This window comes from Bemisia tabaci, chromosome 1 (genome assembly GCF_918797505.1).
Source record: "Bemisia tabaci chromosome 1, PGI_BMITA_v3".
NCBI classification, from domain to species: Eukaryota; Metazoa; Arthropoda; class Insecta; order Hemiptera; family Aleyrodidae; genus Bemisia; species Bemisia tabaci.
In genome coordinates, this window is record NC_092793.1 from 77,108,790 (window position 1) to 77,134,236 (window position 25,447).

The following is a 25,447-nucleotide window of genomic DNA, read 5'->3' on the forward strand; positions in this document are numbered from 1 at the left end:
TACGGTGAGTCGCCATCTTGTTTGTTTATTTACGGCCCTAAGAGCATCATGAAGCCTAAAAACTCGTTGACCAATCAAAAAGCGGAACAGTTTTCCTGTAGTAAAAAGATACGAATGGCCATACTCTGTCTATAAAGGTACTCTAACTGAGACTATGGGTGTATTTTCACATCGGCGAAATTCGTGACTTTGGCAACACTGCGATCCAGCATAGGCCAGGGTGGGGGCGAGGGGGCGGATTTGCTCCACACAACTAGTAATCGGGCAATTTTCTGCTGACTCCGACGACGGCAGCCATTGTTCCAGCTCCGAGAAAAACGTTCCACACGAATATTGAGGTTAGCTAGAGCCCCCCCCCCCCCCCCCCGGACCCCCCTCCCGCTACTCGATCACTCATGCTGAGGAGACTTGTTGCCTCAGTCTGGGAGATCGATTTTATGCGGAGGAGTAACTTTCGATACCGTCCCATTGTTGACTAGGTGGTGCATCCAGCTGCTTTACTGATTCTCACATAAAAAGGGACTTTCGTCCACGGAGACAAATATTTCAGTAAAGCCCGATGCACACAGTTCAATTTTTCGTTTCACCTCTTCTTCCGCTTATGTCGATTGAAAAGTTGGATTGTGTGATACTATCATCAGAGCACAACAATTTGAAGAAAAGTTGAACGGAAACTTGAATCGGACGCCACCTTTATGTTTCCATCCAATTGGTGACGTCACGAATCTACTGACCGGTGAAACTGACCCCCTCCGATAGTTCGCAGCGGCGTGGTGTTTGACTAAGGTTCGATCCGGTCGAGGACTGCAAAAGTCGGCAATGCAGCGTGTGCAATATGGCGATTATGCAATGGATGCAATCAGTGCAGCCGCCGCAGGTTGCATAAAGAGCATCGATCCAGAAACTCCTGTCCGTGCCGTGGCCGGGTTGGCTTTGTTGATTGTCCCGGACAGGCCCCCTTCCATACCCTCCCGCAATACGGAAATGGGGGACAGGGGGGTGAGAACACGCTATGGATGAGGAAAAAGCCGATGCACTGCCTCACTGACGAAAAAAAGCAGCACATTCGATGGCTACTGTTAAAAAGTGCGTATTGGGACGTGGAGGAATCATTTTCGCAATTCATGTTCGTGTTTCTGAAATAATCCTAATTATTTTTAAAAAAAAACCTTCCATCGGGAGAGATTCAACAAGATTCCATTGGCGGATCCAGCAAATTGGCAACATTGTTTCTCTCCATTTAAACCAATGGAAATGTATCGATTCTTGGAGGGGCCAGGTGCTCCGACGAGAATCGATTCTTAAATTGAAGGTCTTGGATTCTTAGGTTTACATTGAGAAAAACAATGTTGAAAATTTTCTGGATCCACTTCTGCAAGATTCGAGATACGGTTTCCTTCTTTCACTGGCGGCTCTTTCAAAACACTTGCAACACTACTTTTTTTTTCATTTAAATTTACTTAAAATAATCGATTCCAAGAGAAGCAGCTTGTCTCCCAATCAGCAAGAATTGATGTTTTCAATAGATTTAAACGGAGGAAAAGCAGAGTTGCCATTGGAGAAAATCGCCGCTGACTTCTCACGCAGCAGCGTTCAGGATATCACCGAGATACTCTGCCGTACTGAGGAAGAACGCCGTATGACCCCTCAGACGTTGCCATATTTCCTCGGATAAAATACGAATTTATGGTGAAATTTGTGAAGATTTTGCCTCCAATTTTTCAGAGGATTTCACTCGCAGCCAGATCTAAACTATCTGAAAATCTGAAGAGAAAGTATTCCCGACTCTCCTCAAAAATGAACATTTTATCGGAGGAAATTTAGCAACTCTCGAATGTTCATACGGCGTTCTCCCTTAGCACGGCACACTGTGGATCGAAGGATAGGGCGGCGCGGACATAGGGTTATCGTGTGACTGTCAACCGCCATATGATACACAAATATATGTTTTCTACGGTAATTTTTCACGAGAAAGCTGAATATCATATTGAAAAGGCGTTAAAGTCAGCGGTTTGTAGGAAAAATTGATTTTTTTTCCCTCTTTGAAACCCTTCAAAAAATAGTAAATGCTCTAATAATTATTGCGATTAATTATTCTTTTATTTGTTTCTGCTGAGCTACAAATATTTTGTTTTCTTCTTTTATTTTGCTGTAAACTCAATGTGAATATTTTTAAACAAGCAATGCCCCCCCCCCTTCCCCCGCTTCCAAAATTTACTAGCTGGATACGAATGCGCGGTTAAGTGAGCTGTTCAGGTACAAAGCAAAACTTAATTAAAATAAAAAAGAGAGTTTATGACTCACAATGAAAACTGAGGGGGCAGAAATATTCCACTTATACAGGGTGCTCCAAGCACTGTTCCTTGACGAGCAGATCCAGAGCTTCCGGTAAAAGGAGTTTTGACTTTTTCTTCACCGTAATTTGGGGTCGGAGGCTCGAAATAATAGGATCTGAGGAGACCAACAAAAAATGCATGATGCCTTCATTTGCAGTTTCGAGCAGCTTGCAGCTTTGAGACGTACTATCATCTTGATTCAGTTATCAGTATCGCTGATTGATCGCTTATCGTAGCGAAGTAGGAACAAACGCAAATCTGAGGATATGGTGACCGCTCAAATCGTCGCTCCTCTGACGTAAAGGCGTATCTCAATTTCAACGTGAACCCCGTTTTAGACATAAGTTCATCTTTCTGGGGCTCATGCGGAAATAGAGATACGCCCTCACGTTAGAAGAGCGACGAATTGTAAAAAACTCAAACCAACAATCAAGTCGAACGATTTTTCATGAAAACCAGGGGCATCATTTCTGCAGAATTGTAGGAGGTTGAGAGTAACATTTGTTTAAAAGAATAAAAATTACTGAAAGGGAGGGGAGAGTAAAATTTTATAAAGTCACAAATCCCTAAAATTGATGCATATATTGACCAAAATAGAAATCAAATTGCGCTACGATCAATTGACTTAGTGTTCCCTCCTTTTTTTCGATATAGAAAGAACAAGATTGTGGTGCAAGATGATATTATTGGCGTTGGAAGGGAGAGGGGGGGAGGGCATGACTAATTTATTCCGAAAGCCAATTCGAAACGGTGGTAAGTTATACCAACCCAATGGGAGCCTTCCAGCCTTCCTAGATGCAAAAAACTAGGACTTTTCATTTAAAATTCAAATATTGGTTTTTTCGAGGAGCGAGTTGTCATCACATTTATAGGCCTAACTTCTAAAAAGGCAAAAAAAGGCAAAACTTCTCAATTGATATTGGTTCCTAGGGATATAAGGAACATTCCTCTAGGTCGGTTTTCTTTGAAATGTTCTGAAACAATGTCGAAATCATTCACTGAATTTGGAAAACCGGGTTTTTTAGGGTACCATGTCTGTGCACTGATATTAGTATTAAAAATAAGGATGAAAAATATGGCAACGGGTGTTTCTCTCTCCCCATTGCATCAATAATAGAGGACAACCCCCAAAATTTGATACAAAAATGCAGGATAATTAAAATATAGGAGTAACGTCTAGGCTAAAAATGTACCCGAAATTCACCTCAATGTGGACACGGTGTATCACACGTCCGTTACATCGCTTTAAATTTTTTTTCAGATGTAATATTGGTATTTTATGTTCGGCTAAAGAGTCTACTTTAAGAAAATGCCAAGAAACATTATGTTCCTTCACTTTCATTTTTGGGCCTATGTCCGACCTTTACCATTGGCTCGATCCACTGTGCGGCAGTACTGATTGTGAGATCCCACCTGCTAGACCCTCCTGAGGACCCTGCACTGCACGGATTCACGGCAAAGGGAAGGAATGAGGGAGTGGAAGGGAGAAGGGGATGGTGATCCTGTGGGAGGGGAAGAGATCAGGTACATAGACGGGACTCGAGGTCCAATCTGAGATCTACGATGCGAGGCAGAGTAAACACGGCAGATGTGGATCAACAACAGGGATCGGGGCAGTGAGGGATCCCGACAGTGGTGGGGGAAGGACGAGGGGCTCTTCAACAGCTGGTGATCTGGGCAACCTAGTTATTACTCATTACTGCCACGGGATCATTCACCGCGTTGCCTTTTAGCGTCGTCAAACGGAGAGCCGCCTTGGACCCTCCACCGAGGAAAATTCCTAGTTGGATCAACCGGAATCACTGTCGTATACGCCGCATTGGGAACGTTGAAATAACAGGAATATTCCCTCTTTCAAACGGTGTTCTCATTGAGAAGTCGGAGGGTTTGCAGACCAGTGGTTCACTAAACTATGAACGAATTTTGAATCGAATGCAGGGTGTCTACTAAAACAAGCTGGTCAAAAATAAGTGCTTTTACAGTACTTTTTCAGTACATTCTCAAGAAATTCAGTACCTCCTCCAACAGAATAATTCCGTGCTTTTTCAGTACCTCCATTTGACGAGATTTGAAAAATTTGAAATTGCGACAAAAATTACAAAAATTAAAAAACCCGGACCTTTTTGCGGGATTTCCGAACTTTTTCAGTACTTGCGGACCGACCTTCAAAAATCAGTATTATTTCCGGACTTGTAGACACCCTGGAATGAATCGAATTTTGAGCGAATCGAAAGTGACCCGGCGTGACACAGGAGTCTCGGAATTCGGGACCTGGAAAATGCTTAAAGTGGTCTCAACTCTCTCACTCACGTTACGACTACATGTACTCTATGAAGTCCTCAAGTCCGTATTCTTCTTCTCCTTCTGTTATAGTGACTTTTACTCGAGTCCCAATTCTGCGTGCGAGTTTTTGAGACTTCATTCCAATTTGTCATTAAAAATAATAAATCCATTGATGACTCACTAATCACGAGTAATTTCGACTGCGAGAAACAAGTCGACGCATTCCATCGCTCCGGCATGAATAAGACAAGGTTGTGGGTCTGTTTACATTAGCATTAGCGAACAACGATAAACGACGAGTGACGTAGCGACTAAATCAGTCTATTAAGATTAAACGGGACGGATAATAACCGCCAAAAGAACCCAAGGTTACTACGACGTCACTATAATTGTCATCGATGGAGGCATCAGTGACGTGTATCGTCGTTTCCCTCACGAAATAACGTAACTACTTTTCAATGTTGCCAAATTGCCACTCACAAATTGCGTTTTTTCCAAGCAAACTATGGGCATGTCCAACGGAAAATTTCACGGATTTTCCTTCTGATTTCATGCAAAACCAGGAAAAATTTGGGGGAAAATTTTCACAGGTACATACTTGCTTAAAATTGAATTTTTTTAGTCAATTTTGCAACCTTGATTTACGTTCCTTCGTCCGGAAAACGATATAAGTCAAGTTTCATGACAAAGAATCCATGGCGTATTCGGCGATTCAAAATGTCCACTCTCTGAGAACCAAGTTTGCCTTTAAGAAACAAATACATTTTCTTACCGCGACCGATGAATATGAAATCAGAGGGCTGATAACTGAAATTGGTAGACCAAGCTACGGACAAAGAAGACAAAGTCGAAATGGGGCGATCCTATTAGCGGATGCTGCGATGGACAAAAGACGAACAGTAATAGACTAATTAACGGCAACCTGCAACCACAGGAAACCCTATAGTGAGTTCACAATTTCCCTCACAGTTACTTTACACCCGTTTCAACCAATAGAATGGCTCTATTTCCCCTTGGTCTTCTTCGTATATTGCTTTGTCTATCGTTGTCAATTATCAGCTCGCAGGAAAAATGACTAAAACCTCCGTCAACTCACCTGAAACAGAAAGGAAAACAAATGATTAAAACTCTACTTTGTATAGGTGAGGTTCAGAATTAAATTAGCTAAGCTCTGTCTGCGCCCAGCGTTCCAATTAGGACGTGGGATCGCCTCGCGACATCATCGTTTTGAGGACCTAATGAGCCGAAGCTTAGCTCATCTGATTAATTTAACCGGTGCTCAAACCGGTGTTCGGGAGCTTCCTCAAACGTAAATTTTATGAAAATCGATTCGACTTGGATACTTTCTGCGCGAAAGTTTCATCGCTCGTTCCGAAATCAGTCGCGAGGGGCAGGGATCCCCACGGTTAGCATAAAAAAATGAGTCATCGAAAGTGTTAAAGAGAGTTCCATGAGAGTGTGTCACATCACGATTTTTAATTGTCAAAGCTGAGAATGACCCGTGAATCACGCACTGACGCGATGCACAGTGGACCGTGTAAATAGGAGGGGTCGGACAAAATTTAGGACCTTAATAAACTTATAACTCCGTTCATGCAAAACTTTGAGGTTTTCAAAGTGGTTCCATAGGTTTCCTCGTGAAATTTTCTTTTAGAAGCACCTTTTAAACTTTAAAATTGGACGAATTAAACATCAAAATTGACAGTCTTAGTTAAAAGTTTCATGTCAGACCTCTCTGATTGACTCGACCCACTGTGCGATGTTGCGACTTGTCAGTTATCGAGCACTGGGAAAAAAGTCGATTGAATCTAGAGTCCAGACTCTTAAAAACATCGACAAGAAAAAATACTCTTGATTCAATCCGATTTTTCCTTGAATCGAAGAGCCGAGCCTCTTGATTTAGACGGATTTCCTTTCGATTCAAGCAAAGAGTCCGATTGAATCAAGAGTATTTTCTCTTGCGTATGTTTTTAAAGTCCGGACTCTAGGTCCGAGCGACTTTTTTTCCCAATGAGTCGAAAGTTCCGAACTTGAGTAAAACGGCAGTCGGGAGATTCGGGCGCAAAACGAGTTCCAGACCCGAAAATAACGTAAGATTCGATTTGGATTCGGATTCGATCCCGACGACAAATCGTCGTTCGCTCAGGTTAGGATGGGGGTGGGGGTGGTGGTCGGGTGGACGAAAAGTGAAAGCGGGAAACGCAACGCAGCGCGGTCGAAGGCTATCGGCGCAGCATGCACCGCACCGGGGGCGGAGGAGGGGGGAGGGGGTGTCGGAGGGCGTCGTCCCCGTAACTAACACTTTCTGGAGGACGGCTCGACGACCAACAAAAGCGGAAAGCTCGGGGGTGACGCGCGGGGGCACTCGACGGACACCGTTGCCGCGCTGGCTGCTGGCGATGGCGGTGCATCGATCGCCTCGCCTCGCCGCACGGTGGATCCAGTCAATAGGAGAGGTCCAACGAACTTTGGAAACTTTTAAACGCTTATGACTCCGTTCTACAAACTTGAACAGGGTGTCTAGTTTTTCCCGGGGTTTCCTGATTTTAGACTGCTAAATCCTGATTTCGTAATTTTCAAAATCCTGATCAAATTTTGATTTTTGGCGGCGAAAAAATTAGATTTTCTGCATGCAGAAGCGCATGCGAAAGCAGAACCTCTAGAATCAAGTTCTGAGGAATTGAAGACAAAAGCGAATCAATGAAAATGGTAAATAAACTACTAATGAACCAGAGTAGATGGTCTATTCAGACCACAAAATCCGATCGGCACGGACACGACTTTCCTCAAATCCTGATTTTACGACCGATTTTTCTTCAAATTCTTGATGAAATCGGGAATTAAATGCTGATTGACCTCAAATCCTAATAGAATCGGGAAAATCCTGATGCTAGACACCCTGTTGGAGAATCTAAAAGTGGTTCCATTGGTCTCCTCGTGAAATTTCTGCGATAAGCACCCCTTAAAATGTAATAGGTGACGAAATAAACAACAAAATTTGCAGTTTTAGTCAAAAATTTCATCGACCTCTCCGATGGACTCGGATCCACTGTGCGCCGGTGGCGGCGGCGCTTATCCAGACTGTCATCGATGACCCAGTTCCCGGTCCCGAGGCGTCCCGCTTTTCCCGCCGCCGCAACGTCGCCCTCCGTTATGCAATCTGCCCCCCCCCCTCCCCCGTCCCAAGCCCAGTTGTCAGCTCGCTCCCAGCAAAGGCCCCCCGAGAAGGAGTCAAGAGTCCCTTTACACTCAGAGTTAGGAGACGAGGAATCCATTTCTAATCGGCTCAAGCACGTATTTCCGGGTCGCGCAAAGGGAGAATACACGGGTGTCTACTGAAACGGGCTGGCCAAAAATCAGTGCTTTTACGGTACTTTATCGGCACATTCCCTAGGAAATTCAGATACATCCTCAACAGAAAAATTCAGGTACTTTTTCAGTGCCTCACAATTCCAATTGACGTAAATTCGAAAAATTTGACTTTTCCGCTTAGATACTGACAAAAATGACAAAAAAACAACGATTCCGAACCGTCTTGCGGAATTCTTGCACTTTTTCAGTACTTCTGGACCGCCCTTAAGAAATCAGTACTTCCGGACTTTCGGGACATTGTACACACCCGGATTACAGGACAAAAAATATAAACTGGGAAATAATGGACCATGCGAATTAGATGCACGGCAGGGAGCAAACGAAAGGGAATGAGAGGAAAGGAATTGCGGGTTTGAGTTGATCCAAAATTACAAAAAAGATGCCAAAAACTGTGTTATCTTCACTACCGTATGTGAAATCCGTGAGCAACTTGTCTTAAACTGTCCCTAAAAAAGGAATAATTTAGGAGTAGCTTCCTATAAGGACGGTAATTCATGGTCATTTCTCGATAGCTCCTTTCCTGAGGAAGCTCCATGTGGATGACAGTGGTGATTGAGGAGATCCTTTCACACGATGTGAATACAGAGGAAAATTTTCGCAAACTTCGAGTAAAATTCAAGGTGAGATTCTGGAAATGGATCCTTGCCACGGATTACAATAATTTACCGCTACAAAGAACAAAATACTTAAGAAAATATGTTGCGAGTTTGGTAAATTCTAAGGTGGGTTCGCACCTACCGAACAGTTAAATCATTGAATTTGTACCTCGTGCTTTTTGCAAGGAATGGTCCAAATGCACTTGAAATACACCCATAATTTTTACTCAATCTGGTTATTTTGATTACGACTATTTTAACGGTTGCATATCTGTCTTTCGTTATGGAGGCTTCTGAAAAGTCGAATGCACACTTTCTTCTCTTATTTATATCTCATTTGCCTAATCAAAAAATTCCTCCCTTCGTTTTCCGATGAGTGTCATGAAACCTCAGTGCTATATCTATTCTGTTTTCTCCCTCACCGCGGGCAACCGAATTATTTGCAGATTAGGAATTAGATTAAACTTCTTTTTTTTTAAAATTTTTTTTAAAATGTATACTTTGAAGATTAATCAATCTATCAAATAAATTTTATTTTTTTTTTTTTGCATGAATCAACTTAAATTTAGCCGGATAGATTTACTTGAGGATAAATTCAGGGAAGTAGGAATTTTGAGAATATTCTTCACTGGAACCGGGGATATTTGACCGGTTAACGCAAGTTTTCCTCTGCCCCCCCCCCCCCCCCACACACACACACATCAGTGTTAAAAACGATGCGGAAGCGGATCAGAATTATTCCCGCTTCGATTCGGTGTGCGTGGTGCGGTGTGACGCATAAACCTCCCCGCGATAGCCGCGCGCGCCGTTGACCTATTATTTTCCCTCGGGGGTGGGAAGGAGGGGGGGGGGGCGCATGAGCGGTGGAAGGCGTAGTCGTAACAGGGTCACAGGACAATTTGTCAGGAGCGAGTCGCTCGAGTCGAGAGCGAAAACAAAAGCTCCTGCATGTCTGCCAGATCCTGCTGAAAAATCAAGTTCCCCATAAAACTCGCCATAAAATACGCGAATTTAATTACACGAAATGGCAACCCTGAGCTCGTGCGCTGGGCCCTGATCCTTTCCAATCGGGGCGTGGGCGTCGCGTCAAAGTTCACCCCGGGCGGGGGTGCCGGTGCCCTTTCACCGCTGCGATCTCAACTCGCGACTTTCGTTACGAAATCCGAGTTTCGATCGGGTTCTCGTAAATCGTCTGGCTGTGAGTGGGCAACACTGCGTTGAGCGTATTTGAGAGGAAATTTAAATTTACCCCCATGTATAGATGTATCTCGAAGAAAAAGTTGCAAGCGACTTGAATAGTTTTGTGTCAATGAGGGCGTAAAATTGCAATCATGAAGTTGCATTTCGGCACATGCGTGCCCTGATCATGGCAGATAGGAACGAGTAACAACACAAGAAAATAATTAGGTTTCTAGCGGGCATGTTGCTCCGTCATCGTTCCTCGCAAAAATTGAATGTATCGAAGACATCAAAAATCGACTTAAAAGCGAGAAAGTGAGAAAGTAACGATTAAGCCCAGTGCTGGATTTATGAAACTTTTAAAATCCGTAGCAGTGCATCAAAGGCTACAGGAGAAACACAGCCGAAGAAAGGAGACGTAATCTAGCCTCATTTTTTAACTTTTCTCCCAAATACGAGCGACGGACGCTCCACTGGCGGCATGAAGCCTCGCGCCATCGCGCCTTCAATTTCGCAGATGCAACACGGACATCCATCAAGTACGAATAGTTGTATCTCTGCGCCGTCATCAACGCGCGTCCCTTCTTTTCCTCTGATTTCGTTTTGTGTTTCGCGAATTCACGCCTCGCGCCATCGCGCCTTCAATTCCGCAGATGCAACACGGACATCCATCAAGTACGAATAGTTGTATCTCTGCGCCGTTTTCAACGCGCGTCCCTTCTTTTCCTCTGATTCCGTTTTGTGTTTCATTTCCGTAGATCTTATTTGTAGTGGTGTGAAAAGGCTGCGTGAGCAAAGTCGAAGATGAAGACGTAATCCGACCTCCTCTATGAATTCCTCTCCCGAATGGGAGCGACGACGCTCCACTGGCAGCATGGAGCGCAGAGCAAAGCATTATTGCGAGTTCGCGCATCGCGCCTTCAATTTTGCCCACGCAACACGGACATCCATCAAGCACGAATAGTTGTATCTCTGCGCCGACGTCATGTTCTGTGGATGCGAAATGCGATCCGACCGATACATGCATAAAATCTTAAGCGTGCATGGCATCCGGGCCAACTACCACCCAGCTCGTCGAAGCTTTTGCAAAGCCGAAAGCTGCAGACCGTCGGTCTGCCCCTTTGCTTGTCTAGGACGAGGCTCATTGTCACTTGGCTCAAGTGTAAAAAGTAACAGTGGACTTATTTTCGCAGTCGAATATGATATGTTTCTTTCCTTCTTTCCTTACACTGCTACCCTTACTACCCACTACTTTCCTTACTATTTTCGTTCGAAATTTCACCTAAATTTCCTGAAAATTTAAACAAAAATATTCAGTTAGTTGGAATTTGTGCATTAAAAATTAGCATAAGGCTGAAAATCACGACACAGAGGGAAAAAGCTCACATAAGCACACTTTTCCCTCAAAGAGATATGCTGTTTGGTGCAACACCAGTAACGACCAGTAACCTCTGTATTGAGTTTTTCAGCCTTATGCTGATTTTTAATACACGTTGGCTAAAACATTCCAACTTACTGTCGTAAAACCCGTGCGCCTATCGCAATCAGTTTGCGAAAAATATTCATAACTTTCCTTAAAAAAAATTAACGTTTCTTCGAAGGAAATGGCAACTCTCGAAGGTTGATACGGCGTTCTTTCTGAGCACGGGAGAATAGACGGATAATGGCCGGACCGGGCGAAATGCAAAACGGACTCGACAGGTGAGCTAGGGGAGCCCGGGTCCTCGTAACTTGAGAAGACGTTTCGCGACGGACGGCTACGGCGAGGGGGCCAAGACGGAAGGCGATGTTTCCGGTAGGCGGAAAGCGCCGTGACCTACCATGCCGTCGGCCAAGGATCCTTGGCTTCGTCGTCGTGAATATGCAACGTCCCAAACCGAAACCACCGGCTTCCGCGGGCAACTCACCGGTCGGTCGAAGCATGTGGCTACCGAATTTCTCGCACTTACCAAAAAAAAAAAAAAAAAAAAAAAAACGGTGAAAATTCTTGAGCAAATAGTTAAAAAGATTGTCAGAGGTTAGAAATTGTCTTGCTTACTGAAAGTAATGGGCAATTCTGTCGTGTTGAAAGAACGCCGTATGAACATTTGTGAGTTGCCGATGTCCCTCGGGTAAAATATGAATTTTTGGGGAGGTTATGCATATTTGTCCTTAAAATTTTCAAAAATTTTAGATCGTACTGCGAAAAGAATAATCAGATAACTTTAGAGAAAAATATTCACGACCCTGGTAAAAATTGGCGATAGGAGCTGCGTTTCAAAATACCATAGGAGTTCTTATAGCCGACTAAAAAAGGCTATTGAAAATCATATAGCTGGCTGTAGAAAGCGGAGCAAATCATATAGCCGGGCTATACGAAGCTATAAAAAAGTATACAATCGGGCTATAGTTCCTATCGCCGGGCTTTACACTTTATTGCCATTGGCTATAAAAGGCTATAAGAAATTGTGTAGAAATTCGTGTGCTTTGGAAATCATTAAGTTTGATACGGAACTACTTTAATATTTACAAAACATACATTATATTTTCCTTTAAAACATATTTTTTTTCATCAATTAAAATGAGAATTATCTATACAGAGTGTGGACAAATTTCAAAATCATGAGTTGAAAAACGTTGACTCCGCAAGATTAAATATTAGATCCTAACACTAAACGGAGCGGCGACGCACTGGCGCCTACAAACCTAACAGGGATACTTCACGCATTGCGCAATGCGTGAAGTATCCCTGTTAGGTTTGTAGGCGCTAATGCGCGTTTCGCGCTCTCTGCCCGCCCGTCGCGCCGCAGCGTGCTACGGCGTCTGAAGCAACTATTTCACACCAGAGGTATTGCACAGTATCATAAGAAATTGAAGGCGCTCCAACATATTAATAATGACGGGCATTCTTCAAAAGTACGGAGCATTCCTCGCAAAATAAATCAAGATACTACGGCACAAAAAGAGAGCGGTGGTTCAAAAACTAACTAAGTCCTAGTATCCGTATTTAGTAACGTTTAGCATAAACTTTATTGTCTGGCTGTTGCTTAGTAGCCATCGGCTATAAAAGGCTAAAAGAAATTGTACAGCCGGCTACAGAAGCTATTGGAAATCTTACAGCCGGCTCTAGGTCTATGATATTTTGGAACACAGATTCTTACTGCCAATTTTTACCAGGGGAATTTTCCGGTAACTTCGTTTTATATTGAAGAAAATATGGCACGAATGAGTTGAGACACCATACGTTAACAAGTGTCCTCAAAATTTCTCGAGGAAAACGAATCACACGACGAGAAATCTGGAAATCAACTTCTGAACAATATCTAAGTGTTTACAATTAACACTGATTCACTGGCAACAATAAGACAAAGAATGTTATTTATAAGATGTTACTTCCATTTGACTGTGCTAAAAATACTTTACTTATGCTTTAATACCTCGTCTAAAGTTTCGTTTCCGAACTTTCCGTTCTGTGAATCGTTTTCTGTGTAAGATTTTGAAGAGAAGACATAAGACGTTTTTTTCTCTGGTTCAGACTAGAGTCCCCATAATATGGGAGGAATACGGACATGGCGAAATAAGGAGCTCTCAGGGGGCTGCTGCCTATCTTCAGATTCCAATATCAAACCAAGTTAGGAATTCTAAAAAAATTAGTAAATCTATGTGAAATTTATGTGAAATACGTGCTTTACACACAACAGGACAATTGCAATAATAGGAGCACTCTGAATCAGTGGCGAGGCGTGATAGATCGATTATCGATATTTCCCCATTTGAGGATATGGTAAAGAATCGATTATTAAGGCGTTCGCTGCGAACACCCTACTAATCGATCATTTTCCATAGGTTTAAATGGCAGATCAATCGATATATCGCGAAGCACGCCACGCCACTGCTCTGAATAATTTGAACTCATGGGTTGGTTGCCTTCTCGGGTCCTAAAAAGCTCCATGACCTAACCTCCAAATTACCGACACGTCCGTACTCTCTCCATATAGGTACTAGAGTATTCAGATCTTGTCTAGTCGCCTATGCTCTTCCCGTGGGGGCACTTCGGTGCGCGCTGTACTGCTGTAGTTCGGGGAGTAGGCGGCAACGCAGGGAACTGCAGCTTGGCTGACGTGCTCGGGGGCCAGGCCGGCATGGCGACGACCTAGCAGCCGCCAGGCGGGGGGGTCGAGGGGGGATGGGGGAAGCGGGGCGGCGCTCCACAGCTGGCGCGGCGCGGCGCGCGCGGCCCAAGGTGCGCTGCCGCCGCGGCGGCGCGCGCGCGCGGGCCGCGCGCCGGAGCGATGCTCTCGGGACACCGGGACCGTAGCCCTCCGCGCGCCCCTCCCGCCTGCGATCGGCCACGGTAAACAAACGCGAAAATCCCTGGAAACGCCGCGGCGCCTCCCCCACAACGCAGACCCACAGCACGCTCTTGCAGCTTTCCCAGGCTACCGCTTTTCACGAGAAAATTTTCGCGTCACCTAAGCTTTCGCCACATCGTTACGTAAACCGGCAGACTTTAAGGCCCTTGCCCACGCGTTGACTGATAAAGTTCACACATATTCTCAAATGGTGCAGTTGTGATTTTGTTTTCCAAAATTAGCCGATCAATTTGATGAGTAACCGATGGGCCGGGTATTGGGGAGCCATCTCTAAAGTGCGTAACGATCTTGGGGTTTGAATACAGCGTAACGCCGTTTTGTTCTTACGTGTTAAATGACAAGGCCTACGTCACAGCGTTACAAGGGGGAAGGGGAGTCAACAATGCCGAAAAAGTGCGTTACGTAATTAGGGGACCGCCCCTGGGCTGTGATTGGGTATTGGGGTATGGACCGGGGAGAACTATGCTACCGTGCTAAGAACGCCGTAAATCCGTCAAGATTTTCCTTCATTTTTTGGGATTTAACACTTTATAAAATAAAAACTGTTTTACCCATGCACCTCAAAGTTTCAGGTTAGGTTCTTGATAGTATTTGAGAAAGAATTCTGTAAAAACATTGTCCCAAGGTATATAAGTTTCTCTGCTCTGATACATTGTTTCCAAAAAAATGTAAAATGGCGTTTTTGCGTTGCACGGCAGCATGTTAGAGCATGTGAAGGCAGTCGAATTGATTCAAAGGAATTATAGAGAGGACAAAAATGAAAATTCGGTGGCAGAATCTTCTGACCCTTGACATTATCCAGGTTTCCCCTGACTTTTCAGCACCTCATTACCCGTTTACACTTGAGAGTCTTCAACTACGCGCTGGATATACTGCTTTTTTCCGGCCGCCTCCTTCGAATGCAATTCGTCGTCCTGACGTACGGGCGTATGTCAATGTTCACATGAGCCCTGTTTTACTTATAAATCCATGCTATCTATGGCTCACGCGGAACTTCAGATATGCGCTCTTACGTCAGAGCCTCAGAGGAGCACCGAATTGAGCCCATTGAGGCACACAAGTTATTCCGGGTCGCATTTTTAAGACGGCAGTGACACGCCTTCGGGGACTTGGGAGAGGTGAGTACGCGCATAAAAATTGCATTACATATGCGTCATCAATTTTAGTCCTTCCGCGCGACTTGATTCAGCAGCCTTAACGACGCACAGAGGATCAAGTCAAGCAGAGAGGTCGGACATGAAATTTTTGACTAAAACTACACATTTTGACGTTTATCTCGTCATACTTTAAACTTTAGGGAGTGCTGTGAGAGGAAAATTTCGGGAGGAAACCAATGGGACCATTTTCAGAACCTCAAAATTTGTAAAAACGGAGTTATAAGCTTTCAAAGTTTCCAAATTTTGTCCGACCTCTCCCACTGGCTCGATCCAGCACTGAAAAAAAACACATTGGATCTAGAGTCCAGACTCTTAAAAACATCGACAAGAAAAAATACTCTTGATTCAATCAGATTTAAGCTTAAATCAAGAACCAAGCCTCTTAATTTGAGCGGATTTCCTTTTGATTTAAGCTTAAATCTGATTGAATCAAGAGTCAATTTTCTTGTCAATGTTTTCAAGAGTCTGGACTCTAGATCCAATGTGTTTTTTTTTTCCAGTGAGTGTGCGACGTAAGAAACGGAAAAATCGAGTGGCGCAAGCAAGAATATACGGTCATTCTTTTTCATCACGCTCCTCAGACTTGACACATTTTGGAGGGGCAAATCGAGATTCGGCGCATACAATCTGAATTGTTTTCACAACAAAAACGGAGTTCGTTGTTTTCAAAATCGAAACGCGAGCGTCAAAATATGATGATTGTATTCCGTTTCAAACTAGAGGACGGTACAAAGCACGACGCGAAGTTGCGATATTGAAAATTATTTGCATAGACTCATAACGCCACTTACAGACAGCATGAACACGGTGACCTAGTTAGAATGACACGGGAGAGACACAAAACACACCCGTCATGAGATGATTTTGATGTAGAAGTTGCAAATTGCATCCGTGCAACGACGCGCAACTGGAAAATGTTTGAGAGCGGATACTGAGAAGAACTTCTGGGTAAGGTATGAATTCAAGCGCTACTTAAAGTGTTCCTCCTTGTAATGTCATCAAAAACCTGTCCACGCTACGGGAAATTCAGAAATCAACCCCTATGTGAGCTATCTGACTGTTCACTTAACACTAATGGAACTATGGAACACAAATGATATCTTTCTTGTTCTCGCCAGTTGAATAATTCTGATTACAAGCACATTTCATTCCTTCTAGAGTTGACTTCCGAACTTACCCTTGTATTAATTTCAATATTGAAAATTGTAGAGAAATTTGGGACGGAAATTAATAGTTGGTGCCATATCTAGTGATACATCAGTAGGAGCGAGTCATCAGAAAGGAACCAACCCACATTTTCGAAAAAATCGAGTTAATAATGTTTTTGAGTTTCAATAGTCGTATATATTCCTCTGCCAAAAACTCAAAGTCGAGAAAAAAAAATTGTTCTAGGTTAAGAAGGGTTAAAGTTTATTTTCTACACTGAGCATTATGGAGAAATGAAACTTCAAACCTCTTTTTCTCAGTTTCAACTTTGTGTGGGTTGGTTCCTTCCTGTTAAACTCTATCCAATAGATGCAGAAGGGATCGTATCGTAAAAGGGTGCTTGGGGGAGGGGGGGGGGGGGGGGCGACATCGGACTGCTTGACAAACCGCTTGCTTCAACTTTAAACCTCATTTTACCATATTGTGAGTGCCAGTGCCAAGGTTCCTTTCATTGAACTGAATTCAGCTCAACTGAGGGTGCGCGCAATTTTTTATTGTGCTCGGCTAATAAACCACGCAATAAAACGAGGTGAAAACGAAGGTTTTTGGACTGAGACCAACGACACTCGTTGACACCCATGAATCAATGAGAACTGCGCGAGCGGTAAACACAGAGATTGACACCGCATTACGGGGTTAATGCACGGGAGTAAAAACTTCGCGATGGAAAGGAAAGAAAAAAAAGGGAGATAAACGGTGGCAGCGCAGCGAAACATTCTGCATTTGCATATCCGATTCACGAACGTAATAAAGTAAACGAATTTAAAAATAGCGCCGAGGTCCTTGCTCTGCCGCCTCGCTCTGGGTTACGTAAAAACGAAAATAACTTCCGAGTAAAAGCTTCTATCTTCCCCTTTTCCCGGCGCGCTATCGAAACAACGGTGGCTCCCGAAATTTGGAACCTCGGTCCTCGTTGAGAATTGGACGTATTTCAATCAAACAGAACTATGTGCATCAAGACATGAGCCTTGAGACCCATAAGAAAATCCGCATGACAGGGCTCACGTCATAAAGCACATAGTTCCGTTTGATAGAAATACGTCCAATTGAGTCCGGAGAATTCGCAGGTGTCAGAAATCTCGTAAATTCCATGTATAAAATGAAATTACCACGAGAACTGAGCACGAGAATATTCTTGGTTCCGAAATAGGATGAGTATTGAAGGAAACATGACAAAATAACCGACTCTGCTACAATACATAAGTTAGAATGGGAAATGCCACCCGATGACGTCACAAAGCGGCACATTTCCTCACTTTCAAATCTATTCTACGACAATTTCCCATGTCAGAAAAAAATAAGTGAAAAATACTGCTAACTCAGCTCGTTGAGCGCTATCGTGAAGCAATAAAAATTTTAGTGCAAATTCTCCATTCTAACGTCAATCTAAAGAATCGCTTCGTTTAGAGAGCTAACGTGCTATGAAAGAACAGTAACTGCTGAAACTTTGAATCTCGATTTTCGTCGAATTTCGACTGACTTGAGTCTAAAAAATAGCTTCATTCCACAGGGAATTATCGCGAAGGAGTTGATCAAAGATGACGAAAAACGTTCAATTTGGGTAATCTTCACTCCGATTTGCGCTGTTCATGAGCCGACTTATCTTAACTCTCCCTATGAAGGGACTGGAAAAGAGGGATTAATCGATTATTCGATTCGATAACGGTTCAACAATCGATCCGATGGAGAGGTCCCTCATTAGGTCGATGCGAAGGCGTTGAGATTAGCCGAATTGAAACGCTTCGAATTACGCAATGCGTAGCTTACGCACTTACGCACGTGGACTGAACCCTCAAGTCAAACAAAACAAAAATCCGCTAAGATTATCCGCGTAGAAGTCGAGAGGAGACCTTGACTGGATAGCCACTTGACTCGAGAGTTTTCATGACCCACGCGATTGCCTAAGCGAATCAAGTGCCATCAACGCTACGATCCTTGGAATGCTTCCATTATTTTCCGACGTCTCGGGAGGGTAATCAAAAAGCTTTCGTAGCTCGAGATGATTACCAGGTCGATGGGACAGGAGGCAAGGTCAGGAATATCGCACTTCAAGTTTCCGCAAAAAATAGACGCAGAGATAACGCTGAGAAGTGCAGTGCGTGGATCTACTTCAGCGCGACAAAAAATCACGCACTGGGAAAAAAACACATTGGATCTAGAGTCCAGACTCTTGAAAACATTGACAAGAAAAAGGACTCTTGATTCAATCAGATTTAAGCTTAAATCGAAAGGAAATCCGCTCAAATTAAGAGGCTTGGTTCTTGATTTAAGCTTAAATCTGATTGAATCAAGAGTATTTTTTCTTGTCGATGATTTTAAGAGTCTGGACTCATGATCCAATTCGTTTTTTTTTTCCAGTGCGACCGCGATCAAAAACATCGTATGGACTGCATTTTGAAACTAGAAGGATTAGCATTCCTATTTTGTTACGATTCCACAACTTTTTAGTTGCTTTTGAGGCGAATCAATCAAAATAATTTGCGGGATAATTTCGACTTTTCGTGAATCCCTTATGGAGATATTACCAACAATGAGCACTGGCCAGTGTGCACTTTCTATTGTAACCAGTGACGATTGGGTAGACTGGCAACACTGTTTTACCTTCGTTTAAATCCATTGAAAATATCGATTCTGGGTGAGACAAGCTGCCTTACCAAGAATGATGGAAAACACTGTTGTCAACGTTTAGAATCGCTACTGGTCGTGACGCAACAACCTCATGGCATCCACGACGCATGTCACTTTTCCTCGTTGACGAGCTCATTATATTTTATCGAAAGGTTACTAATTCGGTCTTCGCTTTCCCGTTATATATGTTCTTTGTTTTCCGGGTTCGCTGATCCGCATATTAGGAGCCTGCCCATTTTTTCCGGAATAAAGGTCCACGCGTGAACCGACTGCGACTAGTCTAGCAAATACCATCGCGAAGCGCCACAAAATGGAGCGAATAAATGGGAGAAGCTGGACAAGGAGTGAAAACTTTAAAAGCTCACGCTCAAGAAGTAATAATCAGGCAACTGAGGTTGTTTTCCCTAATTATTGGGATACTGATCTGTCCACCAGAGAAACTCTGCGCTGGAATGTCGACGAATATTTTTCCTCGTTCGGTTATCAGGTGTTGTGCTGTGTGTTTGTCACCCGAAACCGAAGGAAATCTGATTACAGCAGGTGGTCACTCACTGCAAACACTTTTGACATAACTTGACATCGATGATTTGTCAACGAACTTCGTGTCATGAAGCAGCGTTCAAGGAAAGTAAGTTTATTTTCCGACTGTTCCCTCCTCAACCATCATCCTACATTAGATCACGATAAAATAAATTCTCGTACTCCTGTGGAGATCATACCTCATCCATTCGGGCAATCCTGGTATATATTTTGTTCAGACCTTCCGCTCAATTTTGGATCACCGGAATAGTGATATCAGGGTTGCCACAGAATTTAAAAAATGAAATCCCCTGATTTTTCCAAACACATTTTGGTAAAGTTCCCTGATATATATAGATATTTCAGATGATTGAAAAGACGTAAAAACGAAATTGTTTCGACGCAGAATCCGTTGTTGGAAACGTCAAATTCATTGGGGATGTAAATTTTTCTGGGCATTTTTCTGCAATGCGCAAGGTTTCCGCAAAAAGCAGATTAACACAACGCCAGGGTGTCTACTTACACAGGCTGTCCGTAAATCGATACTTTTAGAGTACATCCCTAAGAAATTCAGTACCCCTTCAAAAGAAAATTTCAGTACTTTTTCAGTACCTCCATTTGACGAGATTCGAAAAATTTGAATTTTCCGCTCAAATTGCGACAACAATGACAAAAAAATTTAAAAAAAATTCCGGACCTTCTAGCGGAATTGCCGCATTGTGTCAGTACTTCCGAATCACCCTTAAAAAATCTGTATTATTTTCGGACTTTCCGGGAATTCCGGTCTTGTAGACACCCTGAACGCGCTCTAAAATTCACTGAAAACAAACAGAAAAAAAAAAACATTGGATCTAGAGTCCAGACTCTTGAAAACATTGACAAGAAAAAATACTCTTGATTCAATCGGATTTTTGCTTGAATCAAAACGAAATCAGCTTAAATTAAGAGGCTTGGTACTTGATTTAAGCTAGATTCTGATTGAATCAAGAGTACTTTTTCTTGTCGATGTTTTTAAGAGTCTGGACTCTAGATCCAATGTGTTTTTTTTTTTCCAGTGTTCGGTCGCGCGGTCGAGAACAATTTTGATGGAACTCCAGTCTGGAAAGCAAATAGAGGTGACTAAACAATTTTTCCCTGACTATTTAGTCATTTTCCCTGACGTTTCCCGGTGTTCCCTGAGCGCGGCAACCCTGTGACATGCATCGAATGACGTAACCGCAAAATCAGTGAGTCGCCGAGAGAGCCAAGTGATACCTGGACCCGGGACTGGGGATGGAATTACCTCAACTCCGATATCGATCATGGAGCGTGCGCGAGTGATAGGAGATGGCACGAGTCCGTGACCCATTTCGCCGGCGCTTCTTGTTGAGACACGGCTGCAACAACCGGGGCCGGGGCCTCCTCGGCAGCCTTGGACCGCAGGTAAGTTGACGGCTGTCGAATGCAGGCGGCACCGCGACAAGGCCATCTGCGTCACTCCGTGTCATGACTGCGGCAATGCAGCTACGCCGTGACACCCGCTGCAGTTTGCGCTAATGCACCCACGACGCGACGCAACGCCACGCGATGACAAAGGATGCACTCCTCAAAACTGAGCTGACGGATTCACACAGAGGCATAAGACTCTCCATTGGTATTGTGGCAATGGTGGAAGCTTTTACTTTTGGGACTCGAGCATTTTGATTGGGTTTCTCAGTGATGCAACTATTCGGCCTCTGAGGCCACTCTGGGAAGTATCGTTTCTCAATGAAGGCGTTTCTTATGCGTAGTCACTCTGCATCAAAGAATCACCTAAAGCAATCGCACTTTCTCATTAATCTACGCTACTTCACTAATGATGCAACTATTCGGCCTTTGAGGCCACGCTAGGAAGTATCTTTTCTCAATGAAGGCGTTTCTCATGCGTCGTCAGTTCGCATCGAAGAATTGCTCGTAGAAATCGCAGAGACTCAATCCACGCTGCTACACTAGTGATTGGGATTTTTAGTGATGAAACTATTCGGCACTAAGGTCACGCTAGGAGGTATCTTAGAGCCGAGAAGGCGTTTTTTATTCTAATGCACAGTCGCTCGTCGCGTCATCACCTGTCAATAATAAGTGAGTCAGATGCTTTGCAAATTACGGGATGTCTCGGAAGCGGTGTCAACGCGCAAGTTCAATGTATCAATTGATCGAAAGTAGGATGTTAATAGAACTAGAAATCAGGTGGAAGGAGCTGTGTATCGGCAAAAACAGCTTCATTCATGTGATTTTTCGACACAAATTGTGAAAGCGCCCCCCTCCCCCCGAGGAATGCTTCAGCACATAATACTTTGCTTGGTACGAAGACGCAAGACCCTCTTTTTTCGATTTTGAAATCTAAAGACGATGTTTTTAGACTCACTTAAGAATCCGTCGATCTTAAAAATACTTTATGCATAACATTTCTCGAAAAATTGTCGTGGTTAAAAGGGAACAGTCATAGACACGGTGTGGAAATCGAAAGCTTGCCGCCACCTTCGCTTTCTCTCGTTGTTGATAAAGTTCCTTGCAATTTCGACCTGCGCGCGCGAGCTGCATCTCCGCGCTCGCTCCCGCGCGTGCCACTGATAAGCGAAAACCGGAGAAGTGCGATAAGAAAACACGCAAGTGGCGGTCACCCGACGGCTATCGTCTCACTTGACATGGTTCCGATTGTTTTCATTTTAGGGGCACGGTACCTTATCTCTGTCTATTGGGTTACCTCCTTCTGCATATCTGCAACTTCATGCAGCTTGTTTGTCAGCTACCAATGAGTGCACGGTAACTTTCGCTGTTTACTATTTAGCAACGGCAAACGGCACGCGGGCGGTATGCAAGTATTCCAAGATAGTGCGTTGTGTAATGGAAAAGCTACATAGATCTATTTGTTGGACGCATTGGCGTAGCCCGTAGCTCATGGGAGCTAGGGATGGGCCTCGACACTTGGAATTTCATAGTATAACACCCCCCCCCCCTCCTCCCCGCCGGTTAAACATACCTTATAACCGGGACACTTCCTCAGTTCATTTTATAACGCTAAAGGAGGCTTTGAGATGTCCTTGGCAGATTTGTAATGGAGACGAGCCTTAGGTGCGCTTTCAGCTGAATTTTGCTGCATCAAAATAGGTTCATCAGTAGAGTCAATTTTCCAGGGAAAGTTGCCACTTTCCTCATGCATTCCATAGTATTCCCAATTTATCGTCCCTCGAGTAATACTGGCGTTTTCTTGGTTTTCAAGACCCCAGCCACCCAGATTAGAACGAATAACTTTCAACGAATAAGAATGAAACCCGAACTGATAACAACACGATGTCCACCATGCTTAAATTTCCTCATTCCCTGATTTGTGAATTCGGGGATTCGCTTGACAGTGCCCACACTCCCTTGAGAAAAACGAGGTTTTTCTACACTAGGTTTTGAAAAAAAAACATGTACAGGTGTCTCACATGTGATGGGTTATACTGCGGCGCTAAGTTAACGCGGCTCACAAACTTAATACACACAATGAAGTCTCAGAATAGAGAGAGGGAGAAAACATCCCGTTTCTTATGAGACCAATTTTCTGATTTTCCTGAAGCTTGATAGTGCCATGATGGACACGGAGGTTCCCCGGTCTCTTCAACAGCCAGGTTCAGGAACCTCTTTGTCGAATTGTCTGTGCGGTATCGTTTACTTAGGGGCATGAGGAGTACTCGGCAAAGAGCGCGGTATCGAAGATATAAATTACAGAATCAGGCTGCAGGTCCCAGACTCCACGATTTAAGTCAATATGAGTGACACCCAAGACAACATGAATAGGTGCGGAACTTACCGAAAAACGACTTGGAGCTGGGCTGGATGGAAAAATGAGATCTACAGACTAGAGGAAAACCTGGTGGTGGATTAACACAGAGTAGGCGATTTGTTTCACTTTTCACGTTTCACCTGAATCAGGTACTTTTTTATTTGGATCAGTATTGCCATCCATTTTAACCAATATTGCTGAACAAAACACGAACACTTAGAGCGAACACACTGAGAAGTAAACAAACGCGGGGCAGTGAGTAGCAGAGCGACACGGAAAACACCGACTGAACACAAGGGGGGAAACACTGAGCGTCACTTTTCGGGCAGAAAATAAGGCGGGGGTCGGGCGGAAAAGCGGAAAAATTCGGAAAATAAACAAAAAAGCAGCGACTTGGAGACGAGGCTGGGAGGAACGCGTCGCTGCGGTCCTAGCGAGCTGAGGCTACGAAAACAACTGATTCGTCAGAGGTGAAGCAACGCTCTTGGCTTGGTCCTCCGCGCGCGGCGTAGCCAGCTCGTTCCAGTAAATACGGATGTTTTAGCCGGAACTACAGGGTGTACTCCATGAACAGCAACCCTTCACCTGCTCCAAACTTGGGAGTATCTGTGCATGGGAAGAGTTGACGTTGCCGTGTCTGCGCTGCTACAGAAAGTTTAAACACTTGCCACCCTTTTTATTTTACGTGTTTTTTGGTGGTGTTTTTATATGCGAAGACATATCGGGTCGCATCAGTTATGTAAAAAAAAAAAAAAAAAAAAAAAAAAAAAAAAAAAAAAAAATATATATTTTAAGTATTTATGGATGAAATTATACGATCATCGATGCGGTCACAAATGATATCCGCGCTATGCAAATTTGTAAGAATTGCCGTCATAGGAAAAAACTAAAACTGAAATTTCGAGTTTTTCACTTAACGTCAACACTATGTACCTACGACCTCTGTGTGATTTTTTGGAGAGACTCTAAAATTCCCAGAATTCATCACGTCAGGTGTGATACTATTTCAATTTTTCGAGTTTTTACACGATCATGCCACCTGATTAACTAACGTATTCTCATAACACTTGTTACTTTTTGTACAGCTTTTGTTTGGGACACGTTTTGACGGGATCGTTGTCTATTTTCACTGGCAAAAAACCTCAGAAAAATTGGTTGTACGCGACTCTCTGACATGTCTCAGTTAAGGAGAAAAGTTAAAACTGCCAAGATTTCCCGCAGGTTTCAAAAAAGCCAAGACAAAACTCCCAAACTTGGGCCATAAACCACGATACAACTAATTCAACTTCTTGGTAGCTCCAATTGCCTAGCCACCTCGGTGAAGGCGAAATGTGCGTCGCGACCGCATTTCTATTCCTAGGTTGAGAGCTCTTGAACTTAGGTCATAAAACATGATACAACTATTTCAACTTCTCGGTAGCTCAAATTGCCTAACAGACTAAATGCAGGCGATAATCATACCACGCTCGCGTTCAAGCAAGCTCACCGTCAAATCAGAATCAATAGCAAAGGTTTAAAAAAAGAGGAACACTCAAACTCAATGTGAAGGCCTTGTAAGATTCGCAACAGTTGAACCTTAATTCTGTTGAGAAAAATAATACATAATATGTTAGCGTGCTATATTTAACAAACAGCGCTAAGATGCAAAATAAAAACTAAACCGACGATTGGTCTGATTAATGCATTTAAGAAATTGTAATTTCAAGAACGGCCTTCTGGACGTTGCACTTGAGAGTGCAACCAAGTGATCATTTTAATTTCGATGAGAATGAAAAAGAAAAAAAAAACCAGAAAGCCGGAAAGTTACTATTGCTTGAAAGAATCCGTTAAAAATTACTAGAAAACTGAAAACATCACGGACGTCCTACAATTGGATTGCATTTTGCAAAAAGGAACCACTAGCATTGCAATGTTGCTAAGATTGTGCAACTTCTTTTGTCTTGGAGGAAAAACCCAATTATCCCTTAATAGTTTCTATTTTACTCGCTAAAAACTGTAAATTTAAGACAAAAACTACCATCTAAATTTCATGGTT

The 25,447-nt window shown here is 43.5% G+C and overlaps 1 protein-coding gene across 2 annotated transcripts in view; it reads right to left on the minus strand.

Moving 5' to 3' along the window:
- Positions 1-25,447, minus strand: part of Utx (Utx histone demethylase) — a 132,006-nt gene that overhangs the window by 81,381 nt on the left and 25,178 nt on the right. Inside the window, exon 1 of one of the 2 annotated variants that reach the window (XM_072306201.1) lies at positions 23,440-23,879. The exons of the other annotated variant lie outside the window; for it this stretch is intronic. The gene's annotated coding sequence lies outside the window, so the exon portion shown is untranslated. Of the gene's footprint in view, positions 1-23,439; positions 23,880-25,447 lie in introns of those variants that run through there. 2 annotated transcript variants of the gene reach the window in all.